Source organism: Marmota monax, unplaced genomic scaffold, assembly GCF_021218885.2.
Source record: "Marmota monax isolate L192 unplaced genomic scaffold, Marmota_monax_Labrador192_F-V1.1 WCK01_AAM20220418_F8-fsc00346, whole genome shotgun sequence".
In the NCBI taxonomy this organism is placed as follows: Eukaryota; Metazoa; Chordata; class Mammalia; order Rodentia; family Sciuridae; genus Marmota; species Marmota monax.
In genome coordinates, this window is record NW_026692698.1 from 995,288 (window position 1) to 1,022,140 (window position 26,853).

The window sequence follows — 26,853 nt, forward strand, 5'->3', positions numbered from 1 at the left end:
GGTTGGGGATGTAGCTCAATGCTAGAGTGCTTGCCTAGCATGAGTGAGCCCTGGGTTTAATCCCCAGTATGGCCAAAAAGAAAAAAAAATATAAAGAAAAAAAAATCTGTCAAACACAGGACTCAGTGGAGACTTTTTTATTATAAAATTTCACAATGTCTAACATGTCATGGATTGTGAGAGGCATTATTGTTTTCTGTACCCCTAAGAAAGCAAAGAAGACAGACTCTGTCCCAGAATGGCAGCACTGCTTTCTGGGGCATCAAACATAAGATGCATCCTGTTTTCTGACATGTAAAAATATGAAAGTGGGGGGTACAGGGAATGTTCATCTTGGGATAAAACCAGACACCATCATGGAGTGTAGCCACCTGATCTAGTGGCTCTGAACAGGAAGGCTGGGCTTTGAGCCTCGGTCTGTCCACCACCTGGTGTCCTTGACTTTCTCTCTCTAGACCTTGGTTTTATCATGGGACAGGTAAGCACAAAATGGATAAATGCCCTTCTGGCATGGACTGCCTTTGCTGCTCTCTGCTGCCCCCACTGCTGAGAAAAGGGAATTGGGTCTTGATGACACAGCTCCCCTAGGGGGTGGTGAAGCTCAAATAAAGGCACCAGCGGACCCCCTTATTTTAAGAACTAGAACAAGCTCCCCATGTTTGGCCCTCAGCACCCACGTGTCCAGCTTCTTGAATCAGTTCCCCCCACAGCTGAGATGGGCTCGGTTCCATCCTTAGTATCTTGAGGGAAAAAAAAAAGGGCCTGCCATTCATTATTGAGTGCCCACCATGTGCCAGCCAATCACCTTCAGCAACTGTCCCAAGATAATAAAAAAGACTGTGTATTTTACTCAGTGGTAAAATGCCACTTGGTTCAATCCCCAGCACCAAAAAATAAACCTTTTCTTCTAGATTTTTGAAATCTATACTACATTTTTGTTATCCATAGTCACCCTACTTTGCAATGGCATGTTTTTCTTTTCTTTTTTTTTTTTTTTTAAAAGGACTCTCATTTTCATTTTAAATCAGACCCAACAAATTATGTGGGCAGTCATGGAGTCAGTCTATATATTGTTGCAAGACCCGAGTAATTATCGAGATAGCATACAGTTGCAGTCCTATCTCAAAACACAAAGATAATACCAAGTGGGTCAAAAATTCAAAGTGAAAAAAAAAAATGGAACCATAGGGCTGAGGCAGTAGCTTATTGGTATACAGCTGAACTAGCATACCCAAAGCCCTAAGATCAATCCCTAGTATAGGAAAAAGAAAAAATCTAGGGGGAAAAAAACTGAGAAAATTCACTTTAACCGGAAGGTTTTTTAATGATGTCTCAAACTTCAGAAAACATGCAAGAAAACAATAATTAATTGACTACACTAAAACACACACACACACCAAAATCTCCATAAGGGGCTGGGGTTGTGGCTCAGTGGCAGAACACTTGCCTCTCACTTGTGAGACATTGGGTTGAATCCTCAGCACCACACGAAAATAAACAAAATAAAGATATTGTGTCCATGTATAACCAAAAAAATATTTTAAAAATATCTCCATAATAAAAACTTAAAATAACACACAGGATAACGAAGGTACCAAATTAAGAAAAAAAATTACAATATATACTAAAGAAAAAGTATCTTTCTAAAATATAAAGATCTCCCAGAAATAATTATAAAAGACAAACTGCATTTAGGAAGGGAAATGCACAAAGGCCCAAAACACACAGTATACACACACACACACACACACAAGAGCAGTTCTTAAGCAAATATAAAAATTAGGGCTGGGGTTGTGGCTCAGCAATAGAGTGTTTGCCTAGCATGGGAGAGGCTCTGTGTTCGATCCTCAGCACCGCATAAAAATCAATAAAATAAAGGTATGTGTCCCACTACAACTAAAAAATAAACATTTTTTAAAATTAAATAAAAAATGGGCTCAATTTAGCTCAGAGGTAGAGCATTTGCCTAGCATGCACAAGACCCTATATGATAGAGGAAGATGAATGGAAAAAAAAAAAGAAAGCCAGGCAAGGTAGGACAAGAAGTAAGAATGCCCAGGACAGGCAGGGGGAGATTCTGTAAGATGGATATTATTCCTATTTTGCAGAAGAGAAGTGGCTTTCTCTGGCATGCACTTAACAAATTCCTACACACTCTGCATTTCCCCTTGTAGCTTCATAAGAAGCCTACTTAGAGAAGTGTTATCATTCCCGCTATACAGTCTTAAAAAATAAAGACCCTGGGCACAGTGGTTCACACTTGTATCCCAGCCACTTCAGAGGCTGAGGCAGGAGGATCGCAAGTACAGGGCAGCATCAGGAACTTAGCAAGACCCTGTTTCAAAATAAAAACTAAAAAGGGCTCCGGATGTGGCTCAGTGGTGAAGCACCCTTAATTCAATCCCCACACACAAATAAAACAAAAATTGAAGACACCCCACCCCATGAAGTTAAAAGAAACATAGGACCAAATTCTGATGGTGTTTCATACTAGCTGTGTGACCTTGACCAATTGCTTAGGTTTTCTGAACTAACTTCTTAGCCTATGAAGTGAGCCTGCTAAAGATAAGTGAGTCACATGCGTAATATTAAATTATCCAGAAGGCACGGATTTTGTGTACAATTAAGGAAGATTTGATTTTTTTCGATATTGGTGGTAATTATAGCAATATATTCGTGTGTGTGTGTGTGAAAGAGCCCTTCTTATGGAAGGCGTCCTAAAGGAGGAGAATCCCAAACGGAGTTCTCTCTGCCATTAAGAAGTGACTGGGAGCTGGGGTTGTAGCTCAGTTGTAGCTTGCCTAGTATGTGTGAAGCACTGGTTTCGATTCTCAGCACCACATAAAAATAAAATAAAGGGGGAAAAAAAGGGACTGAGCCGGGCAATACAGCGCATGACTGAAATACCAGCAACTCAGGAGTCCAGCCAGGAGGATCCCAGTGTGGCGCCAGCATCAGTAATTGAGGGAGGCACTAAGCAACTCAGTGAGACCCTGTCTCTAAATAAACAAAAAATAGGGCTGGGGATGTGGCTCAGAGGTCGAGTGCCCCCGAGTTCAATCCCTGGTACAAAAAAAAAAAAAAAAAAGATAAAAAAAAAAAAAAAAAGAGCTGAGGATGTAGCCCAGCCACCACGTGAGAACCAGGGAGAAAGGAAACCTCGTCGGGCAGAGGCAGCTGTAAGGGGACCAAGCTCTGGACGACGATCATTTTTACAAGCGCCAACTGGCTAAGGTTCTGCAGCTGGGGGGAATCCCTCCCTCTGACCTGCGGGGCTCGCCCCACCTGAAGAGCTTGCTGCCTTCTCCGGCTGTCAGCCACCAGCCTGCCCCCTTGCAGAGAGGACCTCCGGATCGCCTTGACTCAGAACAAGCCTCTCCCAGACCGGTCAGGTCCGAAGCTGGTCTTCCGCTCCGCTGGCAAAGAACAAATTAAAACCATACAGTCAGGGCTGGGTTGTGGCTCGCCCAGCACGCGCGAGGCCCTGGGTTTGATCCTCGACACCATATAAATATAAATAAATAAATAAATAAAAAGAAATCATCAAGAATATCTTAAAGGACTGGAATTATAAAAACAACAATAACAATTATAAAACAACAACAACAAAACATACAGCCTGGGGGTCTTTTGTAAATGTCTCCCAACGGCGTCCTTGGGAAAATTGGGCCCGCTCACAGCTGTCTCTAGCTGCCCAGTCCCAGTCCCCCCGACCCCCAGAGTTCAGTTTTGTCAGTGGGTGGGGGCGAGAGAGGAAGTCCCTGGCGGTAGCCACGCCTCCCCGGGGAAGGGGCGGGGCATGCAAAGTAGGGGAGGGCTGCTCAGCCCCGAATGCCGGAGCCCGGACGGGCTGTTAAAATTCCTAGTTCCAGGTGGGGCGAATGGTGAATCTGCACGCGGGGGCAGTGGACCCCTTGCGAGCCCGAAGGAGACACGAGATAAAGAGAGTGGGAGTAGGCGTGGCGGCGCTCACCGGGAGTTGAAAGTGGGCGAGCGGAGGGTGGTGAGGGCGAAGGGCGAGTGGTACGGTATCGCTTCTCGGCCTTTTGGCTAAGATCAAGTGTAGTATCTGTTCTTATCAGTTTAATATCTGATACGTCCTCTATCCGAGGACAATATATTAAACGGATTTTTGGAGCAGGGAGTTGGAATAGGAGCTTGCTCCGTCCACTCCACGCATCGACCTGGTATTGCAGTACTTCCAGGAACGGTGCACCCCTTTGGGGGAACTTATGTGCTGTTTTAAAGGTCAGAGTATATGCTTTCCCCACTAGGTTAACTCACTTTAGTTTTTTTTCTGCGAGCCCTAAGCGACTTTCCCCTTTTTTTCACTCAGATCTCAGTCCCAAAGGCATTTTTTTCAAGAGTTATTTTCTTAAGACGGGTCGATTTAGTTTTTCTTTTCTTTCGTATACTTTTTTTTAACCGCTGTTTTCGCAATCCTTACTGCTTAGCAACTGCAGAGGGAGTTAGTCTTTCCTGCCTCTTACTGAACTCTGACATCTATGGCTTTCTGCTTTGTGTTGGACCATCATGGTCCCCTTTCTATGGCACACCCAGATTATTACAGTGCGTTCCAGGAGGGATTGTCCTAGTGTTTCTTGATTTTTAAGGCCCACATAGCAAATTACTATTCTGCTTGTTAGGTCTATGCTAAATTGAACCACGAAGCCCACTGGGGTACCCGACAACACCAGAGGATGAGGAAAGGCTGAACAAGGCCTTAAGAAACACGGTGAAAGCCTGTCCCAAAATGAAAAGCAAAGGGCTGGGGATGTGACTCAGTGGTAAAGTGTCTCTGTGTTCAATCCCCAATACCAAATAATAATAATAAAGGAGTCCAAGAAGATCCACCTGGAACCTGGGCAAAGGTCATGAGCTATTTAACTCAGTTGTGTATTGCTGGTACCTGGGAATTGCACTGGACTGCGGTGACTGGGTGATGACAAAGACGTCAGTGCCCTCAAAAGTTTTATTCCCTACAATGTGAAAGAAAAATTATATTCCTGATACCTGTACAAGATGGCCAGGCCAGTTTGTAAATATTCCAAAGGGGCTGTGGTGATAGATAGGTACAGGTAGGTACGGGGAATTGAAAAAGAGAGAGAGAGAGAGAGAGATTTTTTACTGGAAATGAGCAGATGCTGCCTGCTTTCTGAATAAACGCTGAGGCTCTGGCTCAGCAGTAGCACACTTGCCTGGCATGTGTGAGGCACTGGTTCAATTCTCAAAACCGCATTATATAAATAAATAAAGGTCTATAGACAACTAAATATCAAAAAAAAAAAAAAAAAAGGAAGGCAAAGGTAGAGGCTGAAGTTTTCAGTGGCTTTTTTTCTTTTTGTAACATGGATTGAACCCAGGCATGCTTAACCACTGAGCCAAATATTATTTTGCACATGGAAAAAGAATGTAACTTTCTAATATGTGAATAGCTCCTAGATGGGTGTGGTATAACATACCTCTAAGCCCAGAGACTCTAGAGATTGAGGCAGGAAGATCATAGGTCTGAGGCCAGCCTCAACAACTTAGTGAGGCCCTAAGCCATTTAGTGTCTGAAGAAGGGGGAGGACTGGGAATGTGTCTCAGTGGTAAAGTGCCTCTGGTTTCATTCTCCACTACCAAACAAACAAACAAAAGCACCTATGGGGCTGGGGCTCAGTGGTAGCGCACTCGCCTGGCATGTGTGAGGCACCGGGTTCGATTCTCAGCATCCCGTATAAATAAATAGAGATCTATCAACAATTTTAAAAAAAAGCACCTAGAGATAATAATAAACGACAAAACACACACATTAGGAGGAATAAAATTGGCAAGGGCCAAGCATGGAAAGTTCACAGGAAAGAAGAAGAGGTTCTAAAGCAGATATATAAAATTAAATAAAAACTCCACTGAAAGGCAAATTTTCCCCTCAGGGATTGGCAATTTTCCAAAAATGTGATATCGTGCCTGCTGGTGAGACCGGGGCAACACGCACAGCTTCTCAGTTTTCACTGTGCCCTTGGAGTCGGTGTCCTGCAACAGAAATTCCCAAATCTCTAGCCTGGTGCTGCAGCACTGAGGGGTCACAGGCACCCAGAGGAAGCCTCCCTAACATCATGTGCTTCTGTTGCCATCTCTTGAGGTGATCTGGTCTGTGCACACATGGGACAATCATGTTAAACCTCACGGCTGATCACGAACCAGAAAGTGGAGTCCTTAGTTTGCAAAGACCTTAGTTTCCAACGACCTGCACCCTCATGCCTACAATGCCGCACACCCCCTTGTCAGGAAAACCAAATCAGTGAGCAGAAGGCAGCCTGATGCACACAGAACTAACCAGGAATCATGGGATGGGGGAAGCCCACAGAGTCCCGTGAGGTGTGGCTGAGCACATTATATACATCGCCTCATTTGACCCTCACATATTCCTTCAGCAAATAGCCATTATATGCCAAGTCATGTCAGGCTCTGTCCTAGGGGCTAAGAATACAGGATCAAAGGAAATCTCAGCCAAAAATAAAAGAAAACAATCACCCAGTCATACCAGTATATTTGCGAATATGCTATACAGCCATGTGTCTATATTTCTATCTTGGGAATTGTCTTTTACCTTTTTAGAGGTACTGGGGTCCAAACCCAAGGGCCTCACTCATGCTGGGCAAGCACTCTACCACTTAGCTACATCATCCCCATCCGCACATTTTCTATGTACATTACAAAAGATAACGAATGGCATGAAACAAAGAAAGCCAGGCAAAGCGGGACATGAAGTAGAATGCCCACGATGGGCGGGGGCAGGTTGTGCACAGCACTGTAAAGTGGACATTATTCCTATTTTACAGATGAGAAGTGGCTTTCTCCGGTGTACACTAAGAGATGCGTATGCGCTCCTATTTCCCCCATAGCTTCAAAAGTAGCCTACTTAGAGAAGTGTCATCATCACCCCCACTATACAGTTAAAAAACAAAGATACCGGGTGCAGCGGCACAAGCCTGTAATCCCAGCAACTTGGGAGGTTGAGGCAGAAATGTTTGCAAGTTCAGTCCAGCATCAGCAACTTAGCAGGACCCTGTCTCAAAATAAAAAATAAAAAGGGCTGGGGATGTGGCTCAGTGGTACAGTACCCTAGGTCAATCCCCCGTGTAAAAAAAGAAAAAGAGATCAAAAAACATGAAGACACCCCACCCCATGTAATTAAAAGAAGCTTGGGTTCAAATTGTGTGACCTTGCTGCATATTAGCTGTGTGACATTGGTCAATTGTTTAGGCTCTCTGAGCTAATTTCTCAGCCTAAGACAGTGCTGCCTGCTAGAGATACATGAGCCGTGTGTGTAATATTAAATTATCGAGGAGGCACGTTCTTTGTGTTCAATTTAGGATGATTTTATTTTTTGGATGTTGTCGGGAATTACAGAAATATATTCATTTTTTTTTGGGGGGGGGTGGTACTGGGGATGGAACCCAGGGCCTTGTGCATGCTAGACAAGCACACTACCACTGAGCTACATCCCCAGCCCTACAGCAATATATTCACAAATACCTAATTATTACATTCAACAAATAGCATCACAACACAAAAAATGCAAGCAAGTACCTCAGTGGACTTTAATTTTATGTGGTGCTGAGGATCGAACCCAGCACCCCCCCCCCCCCCGCGCATGCCAGGCAATTGGGCTACCGCTTCAGCCACATCCCCAGCCCAAAACCAAGCACCTTAGAACAGGTTTCATTTCACATATCTCAACTGCCCCAACCGTGACCCAGGTACCATTGAGTCTGGGTCTGCTGTCCTAGCAGTGAAGCACAGGGTGTGCACAAGTAACCTACCTGTGAGCCAAATCTTCCCCAGGTCAAGGCAGTATCTAAAAGCATGGATCAAAAGGCTGGGGACATAGTGGTTTTGAAAGGAAAAAAAAAAGAGGGGAAATCAAGTTTAGTATCTTGAAATAATATCTATTTACCTTGATAAATCCAAAACCTCGCTTGAACACCACACAGATGTAAAATCACAAACGAGATGTTCCACATTTGAACACTGTATTTTACACTCACAGCACCACTGAACTACAAGGAACCACCTTTCCAGGGCTCCATGTGGCCCATGGTTGCCATTCAGCACCGGTCAGGAGAATGGAGGTGATGATAACAAGGCGGGGACCAGGGTGGAGTGAAAGGAGCCAGACAGGGGCCTTGAGCAAAGAAACAAACACCCCCCCCCAAAAAAAAAAAGCCTTGGTAATCAAGATGCATATTTTGATCTTCTTGATGGGTAAGATACATTGCACTAAAATATTATTTATCTCCATTACTGGAAAGTTTTTAGAGGGGCACTCCCTTAAAATGTTATCCTAGAAGACTTGGCTCAGTCTAAACTCGGCCCTGGACAATAACACCCACCTCACGGTGGAGCGGACTGAAAGATGCAGTACACAGAGAGCGCTCAGTTTCTGTTGGTCCTGGCTATTCATCAGGCTTTCCGCCTGGCAGGGGGAAAATGACTGACTGAGCGTCAGTCCTACACCCATGATAGCCTCTTGCTTTTCTGCGATCAAACCAAAGAAACTGAAGTGCTGTAGGCAAAGAGAATGGATGGGAAAGGCAAATGCCGACTCTGCCGCAGAGAGAAACTTTACCCCAGCCTTTCCCGGGGGCCTGATCCCCACTTCCCCAGAGCATCCCTACTCAGGTGTCCGGCCTTAGCCCCTATACAGCTTGTAGCCTCCTCCAAGTGTCTTCTCTGGTTCATTCCCTGGTGTCCATCACGTCCTCTCCCACGGCTTCGTTCCTCTACAAAGGTTAGCTGAGCACTCTCAACTGCTGGCGTTGACAGGACTAGTACCCGTGAGGGCCACGGCCCTCTAGGGCCTCATGTTTCGGTGGGGGAGATGAGGAATGGCTCCAAACGGCGGGCGAACGGTGTGCCTGCCGTAAAATAACAGGGTGCAATCAAATGTACAGGATGGATGCCGATTACATTTGAGTGTGGTGAGGAAGGGCCCTTCCTTAAGGAAGACGTCCTGGAGGAGGCGACACCCAAACGGCTTTCTCCCTGCGATTAAGAAGCAACTCAGTGAGAACCTATCTCTAAATAAAATAGAAAAATAGGTCTGGGGGGTGTGGCTCAGTGGTCGAGCGAGTGAACTCATTCAATTCCCGGTACTAAAGGCACACGCACGCACACACACACACACACACACACACACACACACACAAAAGAGCTGGGGATGTAGCCCAGCGACCAGGTGAGAACCAGGGGGAAAGGAAACAGCGTTGATTTGTACAAGCGCCAATAGAAACCGGTTCTGCAGCTGGGGGGAATCCCCTCCCTCTGCCCTGCGGGGCTCGCCCCACCGGAAAGAGCTCGCAGCCTTCCCCCTTGCAGAGAGGACCTCCGGACCGCCCTGACTCAGAACAAGCCTCTCCAGACGGGTCAGGTCCGAAGCTGGTCTTCCTCTCCTCTGGCAAAGAACAAATTAAAACCATACAGTCAGGGCTGGGGTTGTGGCTCGCCTAGCACGCGCGAGGCCCCGGGTTTGATCCTCGGCACCACATAAAAATAAGTAAATAAATGAAAAGAAATCATCAAGAATATCTCAAAGGACTGAAATTATAAAAACAACAATACCAAAACATACAGCCTGGGCGTCTTTTGCGAATGTCTCTCAATGGCGTCCTCGGGGAAAATTGGGCCCGCTCACAGCCAACAACTCCTTCCGACATTCAGCCCCCTCTAACCGCTCAGTCCCAGTCCCCCCGGGTTCTGATTTTGTCAGTGGGTGGGCGCCAGAGAGGAAGTCACGGGGCAGCCATGCCTCCCCGGGTAAGGGGCAGCGCAGGCGCATGCAAAGCAGGGGAGGACTCCACAGCCCCGGAACGCCGGAGCCGGGAAGGACTGTTAAAATTCCTTGTTCCAGGTGAGGCCAATAGTGAAACTGCACGCGGGCCCAGTGGAGCGCCGTGCGAGCCTGAAGGAGACAAGAGAAAAAGAGAGTGGGAGTAGGCGTGGCGGCGCTCACCGCGAGTAGAAAGTGGGCGAGCGGAGGGCGGTGAGGGCGAGGGGCGAGTGGTACGGTATCGCTTCTCGGCCTTTTGGCTAAGATCAAGTGTAGTATCTGTTCTTATCAGTTTAATATCTGATACGTCCTCTATCCGAGGACAATGTATTAAGTGGACTTTTGGAGCTTGGGAGTTGGAATAGGAGCTTGCTCCGTCCACTCCACGCATCGACCTGGTATTGCAGTACCTCCAGGAACGGTGCACCCCTCTCGGGGATCTTGACGTCTGGTTTTAATGTTAGACTCAAACTGGCTGTGTGTTTCTTGCCAGTGTCCTTTTCTTTTATTCTTCTGTTTGGTTGTCTTGCTGTCAGGTGCTAGGGCGTGCGTTCGAACATTCTTCTCCGAAGTGTTTTCACGTGTGTCTAGTTTGGTATTTTTCTCTTCAGTCTTGAGGATTCTTAAAGTCCTTGTGTCTCTTTTCTCTTACTCCAGTCCAAACAAAGGGTTTCAGGAGGAATTGTGGTCCTTTCGGTCTCACTTACTTCTAGTCCTAGCGTTTCCTGGTTTGAGTTTGCCATTCTCTTACGCAGGTCTATCCTAATGAAGTGTGTCCCCTCACCAATTAAGCGAGGTCCTAAGCAACTTGGTGAGAACCTCTCAGAATGAAAAGTAAAGGGCTGGGGATGTGACTCGGTGGTAAAGTAACAGATCAATCCAAGCAGATCCACCTGGACCCTGGCCAAAGTCACGGGCTATTCAACTCACTTGTGTATTGCCCGCACCTGGGAATTACACTAGATTGTGGTGACTGAGTGACAACAAAGATGTCACTCAGTGCCCTCAGAAGTTTTATTACTTCCAACGTTAAAGAAAAATTATATTCCTGATTCTTGTACAAGATGGTGAGGCTGCTTTGTCAAGATTGAAGTGGGGCTGTGGTGATAGATAGGTACAGGGACCACCCCAATGTGGGGTGAGATTGGATTCAACTCCAGGGATAAGTGGAGGTTTGCAGACAAACTGCAGAGGGGCAGGCTGGGTGCAGTGGATGGACAATTACTAAGAGAAAACACCTGGGGTTGAGGAGGAGAGCAGGGACACATACTCCTAAATAGCAAGGTAGCATTCGAAGGGTTTAGTCCTTCAAGAAATATTTAGTGGATAGCCACGCATGGCGACCCACACGTGTAATCCCAGTGACTCAGGAGGCTGAGGTAGAAGAATCAAAAGTTCGAGGCCAACCTCAGCAATTTAGCAAGAGCCTATGCAACTAAGCGAGACTCTCGAAATACAAGAAACAAAAAATACTGAACAGCTGCTATGTGCTCCTCCTACTGAGAAAGGAAACAACAACAGAACACAGGTTCCTCTTCCTCTTCTTTTGCTGCTAGGGTATGGGACCCAAGGCCTTGCTCCTTTACGCAAGCGCCCTACCGCTGGGCTATATCCTCAGCCCGGGAGTCAGACTCTTCATTCCAGGCGGCAAGTTGTTCTCTCCTGAAATGGGGGTGAAAAGCTGCCATCCATGGGCACCCTGTAGATGAAAAAGGACTATCTGTGATCCTGCCTTTGAGGTTGAACAGCTAACAAACACTGGGTTTGATTGGAGACCAACAGCGCTTGGCTTCTCGGGAAGATGGTTCCCAAAGGGAACTGCCTCCCATCTAAGGAGGAAGGCTCCAGACCGGGGCTGTGGTGTTGGGTGTGGGCAAGGTGGAGGTGGGCACGTGACTTGCGGGGAGAAGCCCACCAGCGTGCTGAGTCTGGGACAGGAATAGTCTCTGAGGAGATGGATATGTGGGGGAAGCACTACAGTAAGGAGGTGCGCAGGCAGAGTAAGGGTTTCAGGGACCGGCCTCTACCCAGATGGGTACCCTCCCAGGGGGCTGGACCAATCGTGGGGTCCAAAACCGGTTCCTCGGTCCCTGGTCGCCCTGTGCTGTACACCTCTGGATCTTTGCCCAGGCTCTTTTGTCAAACCCCACTGCCCAGATTTCCCTATCACCTGAACGTGCCCCCCCGCTGGAAATCTGGACCGGTCTTCAACCGCTCCTGGGGCCTTCCAGAAGGCCTTCTAGATTCTAGATTCCACCACCGGCCTCCTGTTCCCGTATGCCACTAGGTCTCCAACAAGTTCATCTCTCCAGGTCCCCCTCCTCATCTGATCCTGGTGTTCTGGCCCACTGGGGGAGGTGTCCGGTCCGGGTCCTGTGTGGGAAGCCATTCTCCCACGTGATTGGGCACCTCCCTGATTGGGTGTGAGCCGTTCTGGCCAAACTGTGACTAATCCCCACCCTCTCCAGGTGCGAGAGCCTGTCCGTGTGGGGGTGTGACTGACCATTGACCCTGAGACCAATCACTGACCCTGACCTTGGAATGCTGCCCCCCTTGACCTTCATTGGATGGAATTTTCCCCTGAATTTCTTGTTCCCCAATAAAAGGCCACTCCCTGGTGTGCTCGCTCGCTCTGTCTCCTGCTAGTCCTGAGTAAGCCTTGCTGCCCCACCGGGTGGTTCGAGGCGAGAGCCAGAGGGAGGGCCGTCTGGGACCTGGTCAAAGAAAAAGGTAATTGAGTCTTGTGTGTTTATTTTGATCTCACTAGTTAACTTCTATGCTAGGGACCTCTTGTATGAAACCAGCATGCTGGTCGCGCGGTGGAGTCCTGGACCCGAGGAGGCCGCCAGAGTGGGGCAGGAACAGCCTCTGGCCCATCTCTACTCCCAGCACCAAGTGCAGGCCCTGGGCGAGTCGGGTGGCTGGGGATTAACAATGGTGTGGGTGTGTTCAGTTGGAAACGGGGGCGGTGGCCGGGGTCCCCAAGTCGGGTTGGGGTGCCACCCGGACCCTAGCTCTGCGGTTCAGCCGTGTCTTCCCGGGCAAATCCATTGGCTCGGAAAAAAGATGGGGAGCCTTATCACTCGGCCTCCTGTGTACTCTGAGGGCCTGCCCGCCCCTTAGTAGATTTCTCTACTGCTTGACACCTCCAGAAACGGCTGGCGAAGGATTATCCATCCCCAGGACCCCTACTTGACAGTGAACACTCAGAGGGTAGGAGTCCTGTCACCTCTGGCTGTTGGGCCCTGAACCAGTGCGGTCAGCCCAGGACCCAAGAGGATCATAGTGATACTGAAAGCTCCGCCCTTGTCTCCGTTGCCAGTTCAATAAGGAGGACAAAGTTTTGAGAAAAAGGAAAAAGTTTTCTTAATTTAGCTAGCAAAGGAGAAACACGGGGACGCTCATCCCCAGAGGCTATGACTGTCTCTGCCAGGGGGAACACTGGACTTTTTAAAGAGGAATACAAGGGCTGGGATCCAGAAATTATCTGTCGATATAATCAATTGGTGTCCATCGGGTGTCCTCGAGAAAATCGTCGCTCCACTTTCCAGATTAGGAGCTTGTTGTTGTTGCAATTTTCTAGTTGAACACGGACACATTACCTTTGTTTTACTTCCTTATTTATTTATTTTATGTGGTGCTGAGGATCGAACCCAGCGCCTCACATGTGCAAGGCAAGTGCTCTAGCACTGAGCCACAACCTCAGCCCCTGTTTGTTTTTATTTTATTGTGGGCAGTGACACTGTTCCAGGCGGCAGTGAGGGCAGTGAAGTGAGCTTGGCCTGGAACAGGGCAAATGTTTTAGTCTTGTTGATAGACCCAGTCTGATTCCCTCTTAAAATTGGGAGCCATCCCGCCACAAAGACATGAAAGGCTAATGTCAGCTTTACTATAAATGACTGCAAATTCTGAACTTGCTTGGAAGGCCTGCCCGTGCCTGTGCCTTGAACTCACCCATGCCTGGTTCTCTCTGACCAGATAGCAGCCCTCTCTAGAACTTTAGTGAGGCCTCATAAATCTTGGCCTTCCCTGACCAGATAACGACCCTCTCTGAGGCTCTAATGACCTTCATAAATTCTGATGTCGAGCCAGCAAAAATGTAAACTAGCCTTTGTGTTATGCTCCTCAGAGTTTTGTTATCCATAACCCCCCACCCGCACCCGCTTTGTGTAACTTTCTGGGCTATAAAACTGGGCTGCAAGAAACCTGCAGTGCTGTCTTGTTCCCTCAGTTTTTGTTGGGAGAGACAGCCCCGAGGGTGGAAATAATATGCTTGCTTTAATTTGATTTTAATTGGAGTCAGTGGTCTTTTCTTTGCGTCCTGGTCTAATATTGTTTTCCCTACTGTTAGGGAAGGAGAGAGTTAAGCAGAAGAGGAAAAAAAGGAGGAAAAAGACAGACATGTCATTTTAAAAATAAGCCACGTAGCAGGGTGTGATGGAGCACGCCTGTAATCTCAGCGACTCGGGAGGCTGAGTCAGGAGAATTGCAAGTTGGGAGTCAGCCTCAGCAACTTAGCAAGATCCTGTCTAAAAATAAAAAAGGGATGGGGAGGGGGTTGGGGTTGTGGCTCAGTAGTAGAGCGCTCACTGGGTTCGATCCTCAGCACCACATAATGCTGGATTTCTGTTCTCGCGACTAAAAGGCTCTGGGGTCACTCTAGTTAAACTGGGCTAACTGGGCTGCACGAAATAACCACACAAGAGACACAAATACCTTTTTCTTTGGGGTTGCTGTGACGGCTCCTCTGACCTTAAGGGTCCGCAGAAAGAGAGAGAGCGAGAGCACGCGCTGACCCCTTTTATTGAGGAGAAGCTATTCAAATGAGGCAAGGGGTCAGGTTTCAGGGGGCTGAGTATCTTCATGATGTCCACTGTCAGTAGGTTGACTGACACCTGGGTAGGCCACACCCAAGGGCACAGTAAGAGAAGGGGACACACACAAGGCACTTCCATGGAAGATTCTATCCTTAACAGGGCAAGGGGTTCTATTACAAAGGAACAGGTGAGCATAGCTTCACCCATGGGGCTGTAGCGAGACACACCCATGCACAAGACACCGACCCTCGCATCCAAGAAGGGTGCCACATTTCTGTGACTGAGCGCCTCAGCACCCAGTCGGGGAGTGTAACTCAGTCACGTGTAAGGTTGGCCTCCCACGACATAAAAATAAATAAACAAAATAAAGTTATTGTGTACAACTAGAAAATAATTTTTTTAAAGGGGGTGGGGTGGGGTGGGTATGTGGCTCAGTGGCTAAGGGTCGTGAATTGAGTCTCCAGTACCAAAAAAAAAAAAAAGTATCTATTGCCTTAGACTGTTTTCCACCTGCCCCCATCCCCGGCCCAGACCGCCCCAAAGCAAGCAATCCCAAGTTTGAGGTGTTGAGGACCAGGCTGGAGCGAGTGGCGCTGCCTGAGAACTCCCTCCACGTTCTGGATCCCCTAGAAATTCAAGGTTCAGGTGCAGCGAGGGTGGTCGGGATCACCAGGACACCGCGGTGCGCTTTCATTAAAAGCACAAGGACATCCGGCCAACCTCTGCACACAGCGCGACCAGGGCCCAGCCCATTGAGTGCACGTGGATCTGAGCAAACTCCACGGGAGTGAATCACAAGGAGAAAACCGAAAGGTCAATCATTTGAGGCGGGAAGCGTTCCATTCCAGTGAAGGGGAGCCGCGACGTCCCCTTCTCGGGATGAAAGCACACGGGGACGCGAATCATTGGGCAGATGGCCTGAAGAAGCAGGGAAGTACTGAGAAGGAGCCATCCCAAGCTCGATTTGTCGGGGTTTGGCCGAGCGTGTGGGAGGCACGATCTCATTCACTGAAGAGTTACTGATTGAGTGTGAAGTAGGTGCGTGGAACAAAACCGAGTTCTGGCTTTCCGGAGCTCCTGGCTCCGACTTGGACTCGGAGTCAGCGGCAGTCGCTGGTCCTCTCTGGTCTCGGTATGTCTGGAAGTGGGAGCAGAGCCCGCCCTGGGCTGCCTGGAGACCTGGAAGCGGTCGCCAGGTGGAAGGGACCCACGGTAGCCACGCCTTTCCGGTGAGGGGGCGGGGACATGCAAAGTATTGGAGGGCGCCCCCGCCCCTGAACGCCAGAGCCGCCAAGGGCAGCTAAAATTCCTCGATCTAAGGGGCCAATCGGGAACCTTCACGAAGGTCCAGTAGGCCCGATGGGATGCCCAAGGAGACACCAGGAAAAAGAGAGTAGGAGTAGGCATCGTGGTGCTCACCGCGAGTTAAAAGTGAGCCAGCGGAGGACGGTGAGGGCGAGGGGCGAGTGGGACAGCATCGCTTCTCGGCCTTTTGGCTAAGATCAAGTGTAGTATCTGTTCTTATCAGTTTAATATCTGATACGTCCTCTATCTGAGGACAGTATATTAAATGGATTTTTGGAGTAGGGAGTTGGAATAGGAGCTTGCTCCGTCCACTCCACGCATCGACCTGGTATTGCAGTACTTCCAGGAACGGTGTACTCCTCACCCATGAAGTGTTCAAAAGCAGTTTAAGTGAACTTTGCCTTTCTAGGTCTGTCTTCCCTTTTGTTTATTCTCTTTACTGCTTATTTTCTTCTCTGTGCGTTTCTTGCTTCTTTGCTTTTTCCGCTCTTCTTTTCTTTCTTTTGAGGGGCGATTGGGCTCCTGAGCCCGTGTTCCTCCATTTCCCTGTTCAGCAACCACTCGAGCCTATCCCAGGTACCTGCCTACTGTTGCTCCTTGATCAGGCCAGAGCCACTCTTTCCTATTTTTTGTCTATCAAATATCTCTCCAACACCTTTGCTGGACGTTGGGCCTACCCCTGCCAACCACTCCCGTGGTCTGGCTCTGGATCTTGTCCTTAACAACTGCTATAAACCTTGTCCACTTCTAGTATGACACTCTCTAACCACCTTCCAGTTGCCACCTTTCACTATTCTTCCTCTGCCTCCCCTTCCCCTGCCCCCAGGCTCCCTCCATCTCCATTTACCTGGATTAATTTCTTTGCATATTTTCTCAGCTCCCTTGCCCCTTTCCTGTGATGTCATATAAACACAGGAATCCTACTGGATGAGGGTCCCACCCTTATGACCTCATTTATCCTTAATCGCTTTCTTACACAGAGGCCCCAGATCCAAACACAGCCCCAGTGGGGGTTTAGGCCTTTACACAGGAATGGGTGTTGGGGCTGGGGGCAGGACATCAACATTCAATCCACAACAAAGAACAACTATAACCCTGGATCCCGCGCACCCTGGAGGTTGAAGAAGGGGTGAGTAACTTTGCCCTCAGAGCAGAGCAGCTAACTCATCTTCTTCTTCCCTACTCCATTCATCTTCCACTTTTCCAGACATCTGTTTCTTACTTTCCTCTCCAACCTGCCCCCCTCTCAGCTGACTGACTACCTTGCTTCCCAAGGAGGAAATCCTGCAGATACAATCAGGAGGCTTCCAGGAGTTCCCAGGACGTATCCACCCACCTCTTAAATCTGTGACCCCACTCCCACCCCCAGGTGCTGCAGATGAGCCGCCACAGCTCCTGGCAAAGGCCTGCCCTGCACCTGGGCACCCCTCCTTGCCACTGGCAACTCTCTCCTACTCTCTTCTCCCTCCTCATCGATATTCGCTTCTGGATTGGACTTCTTCCACCAGGATGTAAGTTGTATTATTTCTTTCCTCCTTAACATAAACTCTACCTACTTCACCCTCTAGCTACCACCCCATTTCTCTTTTTGCAGGAAAATTCCTCCAAATGTTATGGCGAGGTTGCAATAAATCACCGAAAAGCAGGAGACGGAACCATCTGTATTCACCAGCCGGCAGTCCGGACCCACCAGCTGGCAGGCCAAGGGCCAGGCTGCAAGTCCACACCCTTCGACCCCCTCCTGGGGTTTGAGTACACCTTTTATAGTCCAAAACCATATTAATCATAAGTGGCTGTTGCTATGATTCAAAACCACAAACAAATGTCATGGGATCCAAAATCATAAGGAGAAGGGGAAGTGGGTCAAAACCACCCTAGTTGAGTACAAGTTAAAGAATGGTTACTAACGGCTGAGCAATCATTCTCTGAGAGGGTACATTGTCCAAGCAAAATGGGAACCAAAGAGAGAAAAATTTTACATTGTATAGGAATTGCCATTTTGTGTTGCCAAACATGCTAAACTAACTGTTGATGGGTACAGAGGGCGGGGCTTTCCCATGGGACAAGCATTTCTTATATGACATGAGTCTCAGAGTAAAATGAAGTCTGTTTGGTCATTCCCATGTAGCCTGGCCCATAACACAAACAGTCGTCTATATTTTTCCCTCCCAACTTTCCTCTCATCCTCTCTCTACATTATTGAAATAATCTTAAAATAACTTCACACTTGGCGGGGTGTGGTGGCGCATTCCTGTAATCCCAGCGGCTCAGGAAGCTGAGGCAGGAGGACAGCAAGTTCCAGGTCATTCTCAGCATTTGAGCGAGGCTCTAAGTAACTCAGTGAAACCCTGTCTCAACAAAGGGCTGGGGATATGGCTCATTGGTAAAGCGACCCGCCCCGCCCCCGTTCAATCTCCCATTCAAAACACACACACACACACACACACGGAAGTTACAAGAGTTATACAGAGAATTTCTCCGTACCCTTTACCCAGGTCTGCCAACCGTCAACAGGGCCACATTTTGCTTTATAACTCTCTCCTTTTATAATATTCTCCCCCCAAACACACACCCACGCACACACACCCACCCATATATTTTTCTTTATTGAACCACTTGTAGGTTGCACATGCAATGTCCCTTCACCCCCCAGATAAACTTAAGTGTGTGTTTCCTGGGAACATGGCCATCTGGAAGTTTGACATGAACACCATACTATAAGCTACACTCCCAAGTTCAGATTTCTTCAGCTATCCCAAAGCGTCCTTTAGAGAGATTTGTTTTCCGGGCCCAGGACCCAGTCTGGAATCCCTTGCTGCATTTAGTTGCCAATTCTCGTTCCGTGCCCTTCTGCCTTTGCGCCGTCTTTCACAACCGGCACTTTCTTTGAAGACTGCAGGATACTTATTCTGTAGAATGACCCTGGGTTTGGATCTTGCCCTCTTTTGAACCTGCCCCAGTCAGTCTCTTGTGCACTGCTCTCCTCAAGGTCCATCTCCAATCCCCCCACCTCACCGGAATCCTTCAGCAGCTCTCTACTGGGTTGGGCGGTCCCTCGTTCTTGAAATACCTTCTGGGCTTGGTTTCCAGAACACCTTGCTCTCCAGATTTTCCTTCTGCCTGTCCTTCTAATGTCCTTGACTGTGGGCTCATGCCTCGGCTCCGCCCTTCTACTTGTGCTGGATGGACACCCTCTCCCTTGGGGAGCTCCTCCCAACTCCTGGCCGAGGGTCCTCACTTCTCTGCTGACAGTCCTCAAAATAGCTCCAGGCTGCAGTCCAGCCTGGTACACCCAGCCGCCTACCTGCCACCTCCTCTTGACTCTCTGGGGCGCCATCTCTAGCTTGTGCTCTCCTAAACTGAGCTGCAAACAGGGCAACACGCACCTCGCTCCGCCTCCACCTCCAGCCTCCTCGACAAACTTGGTCCTCGCCCAACTCAGAATATGACAACCGTGTCCTTCCTTCCAGTAGCTCTGGCCAGAACCGCTGGAGTCACCGTCCACTCTTCTCTTTCACACCCATATGTTCCCCGATTGTCCGCAAATGCCGGCGGCTCTACTTTCAAAATACAACCAGAATCTGGCCACTGCGCACCCCCTGCACTGCCACAACCCCGGGCCCAAGCGCTCACTATCTCTTTCCTGGGAGAACGCAATCCCCCTTTCCTCACCGGCCTTTCCGCTTCTCTGCACTCGCCCCCGCGTCGGGCCAGTCAGAAGTATTAAGTCGTGGTACCTCCCTCTCGCGCCGCGGCCCACGCTCAGAGCCTCTCGCTTTCTCCCCAGTAGGAGAGCCCACAAGTCCCCGCCCGACCTGCTCGCCACGCCCTCTCCCACCGGGTCTCCTCTTGGTGACCCCGCCCCAGCTACTCGGGGGTCCCACGCCGGTCGTTGAACCGGCGTCTGAACCAGCGGTTTCCTCTGCCTTTCCAGGCTCCTCCCCTCCTGCCCTAGAAGCCGCGGACTTAGCTCCGCTAACGGCGTAGATCCTCCGAGGGCCCCCTTTGCCAAGACTCTGTCCACCCCTTGAGGCCGCGAGAGCGTGCGTTCCTCCGGGGACTACATTCTGGAGACCGACACCTCAACCTCCAGAAAGTTGACTTCATCTCTTAAAAAAAGAAAATACTGAAAGATTAAAAACAAAGAAGAATGCTGGGAAGAAAAACCTCGTAGAGTTGTTTGCGTCTTCCTCGTCCAGGAGGAAAATCCTGGTTCCGGGGCAATGAGGCCGGAAGAGCTTTCTAGCAAATTGTTTTAGAGGCGGTGTTCTATTTCAAGGCGAGAGGGCGGGCACCGAAGGCCCGGCACCGCTTGTGTGGGGCGGGACATGCAAATTTACAGTGTCTCTTTCTCCTGGGAGCTATGGGAGCAAAGAAAAAGGTGAAAGTTTCCCCCCGAATAGCAATAATCTGACAACATTTTTATGTTTTCCAAGTTGAATCCTTTATGCACAGTCACACTCGCGTGAGGGTGAGTCTTTAATTGAGCGTGACGGTTCTCACCGTGAGCTGAAGATGTGTGGCGCGACGAGTGGAACGGGTGCCGGTCATCAACCCGTTATCGCTTCTCGGCCTTTTGGCTAAGATCAAGTGTAGTATCTGTTCTTATCAGTTTAATATCTGATACGTCCTCTATCCGAGGACAATATATTAAATGGATTTTTGGAGCAGGGAGATGGAATAGGAGCTTGCTCCGTCCACTCCACGCATCGACCTGGTATTGCAGTACTTCCAGGAACGGTGCACCCCCCTCGGGGGATAAATTCGTGAGTCTAAAATAAGATTGTCTTTACTTGTATGGTTGTGGTGTTCTCGGCGGCTGGGTTGGAAACTGCCATAGTGTGTTTCTTTTTTTATGTTTTCAGTTTGCTACATTTAGGAGGGACGCAGCATTTGTTTCTTTTTCGTTCCTGTTTTCAGCTGGCCTGCGGCAAAAGTCTTAATGTATTCTCGCAGGGGCACCATTGGGTTCCCGTCCTTCTAAAAAGCACGGCCAAAGCAGGGGCTAAGGCTCCACTGAAGAGTGTAATGGGAGTTTTCTCTACGTGAGCGTTTCTTGGTTCCTGCGGGGAGGTTTTGTTTTTGTATAGAGGGCAATGTTATGACCCAGTCCTCATCATTGATAACTGAGGACGGCATGTTATATTGATTTATAAGTTTTATTTAATAGTGATAATGCATAGAAGGTTGGAGGTGCTAAACCTATTGAATTTATCTATTAAACCACAATTACAAAAGCAAAAGGTGGGGAAATAAGACTCCACAAAATAACCTTAATCATTGTTCATTCACTGAAGGTTGCATTACTGCCGTAGGTTTTTTGGGCCTAGTTTGATGAAAAGATTTACAACAGGACAGTGGAAAGGATCAGATCCAGTGATAATGTGGGGTATAGGTCATGATTGGTTTTTCCCAGAAGTTACCATAAGGTGTTATTTGGGTACCATCATATATGGAGGACATGGAGCCAAGGTTCAAATCACTAAAGATAGATCCAGAGATGTCAACCCTGACTCCCAGCAGGAACAGGAAGCTAGTAAGGAGGAAAATAATGAAAAAGACCCTGAGGGACCAAACTCTCAAACTACCATCATGGAAATAACTGAAGAATCTGATGCAAAAGCTGAGCAGATGATTCAACAACAAGGAGAAATTAAGTTTCCAACCACAATGTTTATGACCATGATAGATCTATTGAGTTGTCAGGTAAGTGGGGTCTATGGAGAAATTTATTGGACCTATTTCCCAGATTTTTATGAGACAGTCCATATAGTCCATATATATGTGGACTATATGGACTTTCTCATAAAAAGCCAGTCATTTCAACAGAACAAAACTACCACTACCTTATTGCTCTAATCATTCTGCAATAGAATTTGGCACATTTTGGGACTGGGGTTGTAGCTCAGTGGTAGATCACTTGCCTTGCATGCATGAGGCACTGGATTTAAAACTCAGCACCACATATATATATAAACTAAAGATATTGTGTCCATCTACAACTAATATATATATATATATATATATATATATATATTTATCTATATAATTATATTTATGTAAAAATTTGGCACATTTCCTTAATGGATGGAATGTGTAAATGTCTTGCCAGTCAGTACAGATAGTTTCTAAAAATAGTGGATATATTTTGGACTGGTCTTCAATAATTGATAAAAGATAACTATGTAAGGATGCCATGACCCCTGGATGTTTTGTTGATAATATTCTAACCTTCAGCAAAGGCATTATTCAAAAAGATCTCTGGTGTTTAATTGCAGTGTCTACACTATACAGATGGCCCTCTTCCTGACTTTGTTGGCAGGAATTGCAAAGAGGGTCCCTGCTATGGCTTTTGAACCTGTGTTGAATTTCCTTATGCTTTAATTACTGGAAATGTAAGACTTAAGAATAATATAGATATACTTATAGCCTGTAAAAGATGCAATCTAACTAATTACATCAATAGATTTAATAGAGATGTTAATCCTTCACCAACCCTCCTTTGTCTTACTACCAGTCAACATTTCAGAACCATGGTATGCTGATGCTGGTGTTCAAGTTCTACAACAGATCCATGTTCAGTTAACCAGACCTAAAGGAGCTCTTGGTCTCCTAATTCTTGGAGTGGCTGCTTTAATCTCATTTACAGCTTTTACTGTAACAAGGTCAGTGGCTCTATCTCAGAACATTCAATATGCAAATTTTCTCAATAATTTGGCTCAAAATACTTCCAAAGCCCTCCATTATCAGATAAATACTGATAGAAAGAGTGAAACTAAATTGAATGCCTTGGAAGCTACTGTCATAAATATCAGTAATGAGCTATGCGCGCTCAAGTTTAAATAAAGGCTTAAATGCCATGCTGACTAGAAATATGTCTGTGTTACTGCAGCCAAATATAATGTTCCTATAGGGAACAATAGCCAGCATCTCATTAGGGAGTTCTTCTTGTTCAGAAGGGTGTAAGCCACCTGAGAACTTAAAAGTCTAAAATAATTAGTGAAGAACAAAAGACAGAGTCAGAAATGTATTTACAAAAGTGGAGCCCCTGATATCAATGTTTATTGCTGCACAATTCACAAGAGCTAAACTGTGGAACCAACCTAGATGCCCTTCAGTACATGAAAGAATAAAGAAAATGTGGCATATATACACAATGGAATATTACTCAGCAATAAGAGAATAAAATAATGGCACTTGCAGGTAAATGGATGGAGTTAGAGAATAGAATGCTAAATGAAGTTAGCCAATCCCCCAAGAAAACAAATGTCAAATATTTTCTCTGATATAAGGAGACTGATTCATAGTGGAGTTGGGAGGGGGAGCAAGGGAGGATTAGATGAACTCTAGATAGGGCAAAGGAAAGGGAGGGGGCCTGGGGATAGGAAATATGGTGGAATGAGATGGAAATCATTACCCTAAGACATGTATGAAGATATGAATGGTGTGAATATACTTTGTATACAAGCAGAGATATGAAAAATTGTGCTCTATATGTGGAATATGAATTGAAATACATTTTTCTGTCATATATAACAAATTAGAAAAAAAAACTTTTTTATTTTTTTTTATTTTTTTTTTTTTTAAACTTTTTTTTTTTTTTAATATTTATTTTTTAGTTTTCGGCGGACACAACATCTTTGTATGTGGTGCTGAGGATCGAACCCGGGCCACACGCATGCCAGGCGAGTGCCCTACCGCTTGAGCCAAATCCCCAGCCCCCAAAAAAAAACTTTTTTAAAAAAATGAAGCCCCTGATAGATCCAGTCCACATAAGAGTTGGAACTATGGGGCTGGGGATGTGGCTCAAGCGGTAGGTAGTGCGCTCGCCTGACATGCATGCAGCCCGGGTTCCATCCTCAGCACCACATACAAAGATGTTGTGTCCACCAATAACTAAAAAATAAATATTAAAAAAATTCTCTCTTAAAAAAAAAGAGTTGCAACTAGACAAAGGAAAGATGGCCCCAATGATTTCAGGGGGTACATCAAAGGCATGGATAAAGTTTCAAAGGTGGAGTCTTGCTTTGTGATGTCTTGCAGTCAGCAGGTTGATTGGCATCTTCGCAGGTCAGACCCTTCTTGGGTGCTGTGTGGGACATGGCAGAGAGGGAGAGAAAATTCACAATGTGGGGTTGGGATTGTAGCTCAGTGGCAGAGCGTTTGCCTGGCATGTGTGATGCACTGGATTCGATTCTCAGCAACACATACCAGTAAATAAAACAAAGGTCCATCAACAACTAAAAAATGTTAAAAAAAAAAAAAAAGAAAATTCACAGTGTGTCAGGGCAGTTAAACCAAAGGAAATATGCACTGGTCATTCACAGACACCAGACATTCCTATCCACTAGGCTCAATGCATGGTGGTCCACATGCAGCTCAAGGATGATGGCCCACACAAGCTTCCCAGTGAGACTGGGGAAAAGGTTAAAAATCATCTAATGGGTTTTTGGCAGAGCAATAATAATAGCCTGGGTTTTATGGAATTACATCATCACATCCAGGATATTCAAAAAGGAAAAATGGATATTAGGGACTCTACATCTCTAACTGATCAAATACTTCATGAATTGAATGGCTTTAATCCTGGAAATATGCTGAAATATTCTGCATGGTATATTATTGGAATGATATGTTTGCAACTAATTCTTCTTTGTATCAGAATAAGAATCCAGAAACTCAAATAAGAGCCCATCATTTGAATTTAAAAAGTTAAAAAAAAAAAAAAAGGGCAGGGTGGGGAGATATTTGGGAAGACACCTGTGAAATGTGCATGGACAAGACTGGCATGAAAACCACTGAGTAGAAAAATCTGGTATCTGGGAACTTCCAGTGGCACCCCTGCTGGTTTTTAGATGGCCTAGTGCATGTGAATTTCTTCCCAGCTTTGGCAAATTTCCTGTGCAGGGAGTGACCCATTAAGAACTGAGCACTCTACCTGCCCTTCACCCATCCTGTTTTTGCAAATAAGTTTGTATCAAATCCTTTTACTCTGTTCTGATATAAAGCAAGAGTGGGCTTCTTTGTTAGAAGCTGCACCCCTATGGTCCACTCCACTGGTCGCTTCCTCCACTCTGAAAATATATTTCTGGTGTCCTGTGGTTATTTTGTATTACTATTTTCTTAGCTTTTATTTCTCAGCCAGCCCATCCCTCCAGAGGGGAACTCTTTCCTCTCACACACGAGATGTGTTCAAGAGAGCTACATCCCCCAGTCCTTTAAGTTTTTTTTTATTATTATATTATTAGTTGTTGTTGGACCTTTATTCATTTTTATGTGGTGCTGAGAATTGAACCCGGTGCTTTATACATTATAGGCAATCACTTTACCACTGAGCCACAACCCCAGCCCAGTCTCTTAAGTTTTTTTTTAATTTCTTAAAAAATATTTATTTTATTTAGTTGGACACAATACCTTTATTCCATTCATTTACTTTTATGTAGTGCTGAGGATGGAACCCAGGGCCCTGTGCATGCTAGGCAAGTGCTCTACTGCTGAGCCACAATCCCCCACTCCTTTAAGTTTTGAGACCGGGTCTTACTAAATTGCTGAGGCTGGCCTCAAACTTGGGAAACTTCTGCCTCAGCCTCTGAGTTGCTGGTGAAGCAACCTGCTACTTTCTGATTCTATAATCATGCTTGTTCAGCAGCTATGGCAGGATCCAGATCTGCCTGGAGAAATGGGTAGACATCAAGGTTACTGCAGGAGAGTCTTAAAACCCAAAGTCTGTCTGTACTATGTTAAAGATACTGGGTCTGTGCTCAGCCTTTGGAAAAGATTCCACTGAGCCCTCACCAGTGCTGAATAAATCTTGCTCTTCTGTGTTCCCAAATGCTGCTTGTCTTTCCAGTGCCACAATTTTATGTAACATATGTTGGTGAGTTGGCTAGGAAAATGGCAATTGAGCTGGCCCTTTTTGCCACTGACATTGGGAAACTAGAGAAAGCCACAGCCACCAGCCTGGTGACAGATAGTCACCACCTGGCCACCTGCAGAATCCCAACTCTCACTTGAGTGAGGCTGGCCTCACTATTTCCTGAACAAACTCAAAGAGAACGAAAGCAAGTTTCATGATCGGATATTGTAAACCCATAAGTCCTCTGGGGGCATCTGCCCAAGTCAGGTCCCACCCTATGGCAGAAGGGGAAACTGATTGCTCCCCAGCATCAGGAGTATCCCTCAGAACAGGGTTTGCTTATGCAGGAGGTCTGTTTGTTAGTTCTGGGGTGTGTGTCTGTGTGTGTGTGTGTGTATTCATGCTCTACCTTCCTCAGGCTACAGAGCCTGAGTGAGTCTTAACCTGCAGTTCCTTGGTGACCTCATAAGGCTTAAGGCAGTGCTAACCCCTAGAGGATCAAAAGTCCCTCTCTGCAGGGTTGGTCTGTCAGGGGCTTATACGGACTTGCCATTGATGCTGAGAGGCACCTACATGTCTGGAAAGAGAGTGGTCAGGCGGACAAAGGTGTGTGATCCTCATAGTGTGACACCATTTCAGAGTGGGAACTTTTTTTTTTTTTTACTATTTTTTAAAATTTTTTTTTTAATATTTATTTTTTAGTTTTCGGCGAACACAACATCTTCGTTTGTATGTGGTGCTGAGGATCGAACCCGGGCGGCACGCATGCCAGGTGAGCATGCTACTGCTTGAGCCACATCCCCAGCCCTATTTTTTAAAATTTATATATGACAGCAGAATACATTACAATTCTTATTCCACATATAGAAGCACAATTTTTCATATCTCTGGTTGTATACAAAGTATATTCACACTAATTCATGTCTTCATCAGAGTGAGAATATAACGGGCAGCTCAGCTTGAAAACTTATATCTGGTCTAGAGACAGAGGATGCTGGCAGGGGAAGACCCAAAACTTCCCCAGATAGCCCTTTGTTAAAACATTTTTTGAAAGTCCTAGG

General features: G+C 46.8%; 1 long non-coding RNA gene and 4 other non-coding genes across 5 annotated transcripts; 4 read left to right on the forward strand and 1 right to left on the reverse strand.

The window, feature by feature from the left end:
- Nucleotides 1-4,030: 4,030 nt before the first annotated feature.
- On the forward strand, nucleotides 4,031-4,221 carry LOC124094045 (U2 spliceosomal RNA). The gene has a single exon (XR_006852107.1). It is a non-coding gene; the product is annotated as a U2 spliceosomal RNA (small nuclear RNA).
- Nucleotides 4,222-10,054: 5,833 nt separating this feature from the next.
- LOC124094049 (U2 spliceosomal RNA) lies at nucleotides 10,055-10,246 on the forward strand. Its single transcript, XR_006852111.1, has one exon. It is a non-coding gene; the product is annotated as a U2 spliceosomal RNA (small nuclear RNA).
- Nucleotides 10,247-14,527: 4,281 nt separating this feature from the next.
- LOC124094032 (uncharacterized) lies at nucleotides 14,528-20,170 on the reverse strand. Its single transcript, XR_006852105.2, has 2 exons — nucleotides 19,323-20,170; nucleotides 14,528-18,845 (listed from the first exon to the last, which is right to left on the reverse strand). It is a non-coding gene; the product is annotated as an uncharacterized LOC124094032 (long non-coding RNA).
- Nucleotides 16,108-16,298, forward strand: LOC124094048 (U2 spliceosomal RNA). The gene has a single exon (XR_006852110.1). It is a non-coding gene; the product is annotated as a U2 spliceosomal RNA (small nuclear RNA).
- A 326-nt stretch (nucleotides 20,171-20,496) lies between the features above and the next one.
- Nucleotides 20,497-20,687, forward strand: LOC124094047 (U2 spliceosomal RNA). The gene has a single exon (XR_006852108.1). It is a non-coding gene; the product is annotated as a U2 spliceosomal RNA (small nuclear RNA).
- The last annotated feature ends 6,166 nt before the right edge of the window (nucleotides 20,688-26,853 follow it).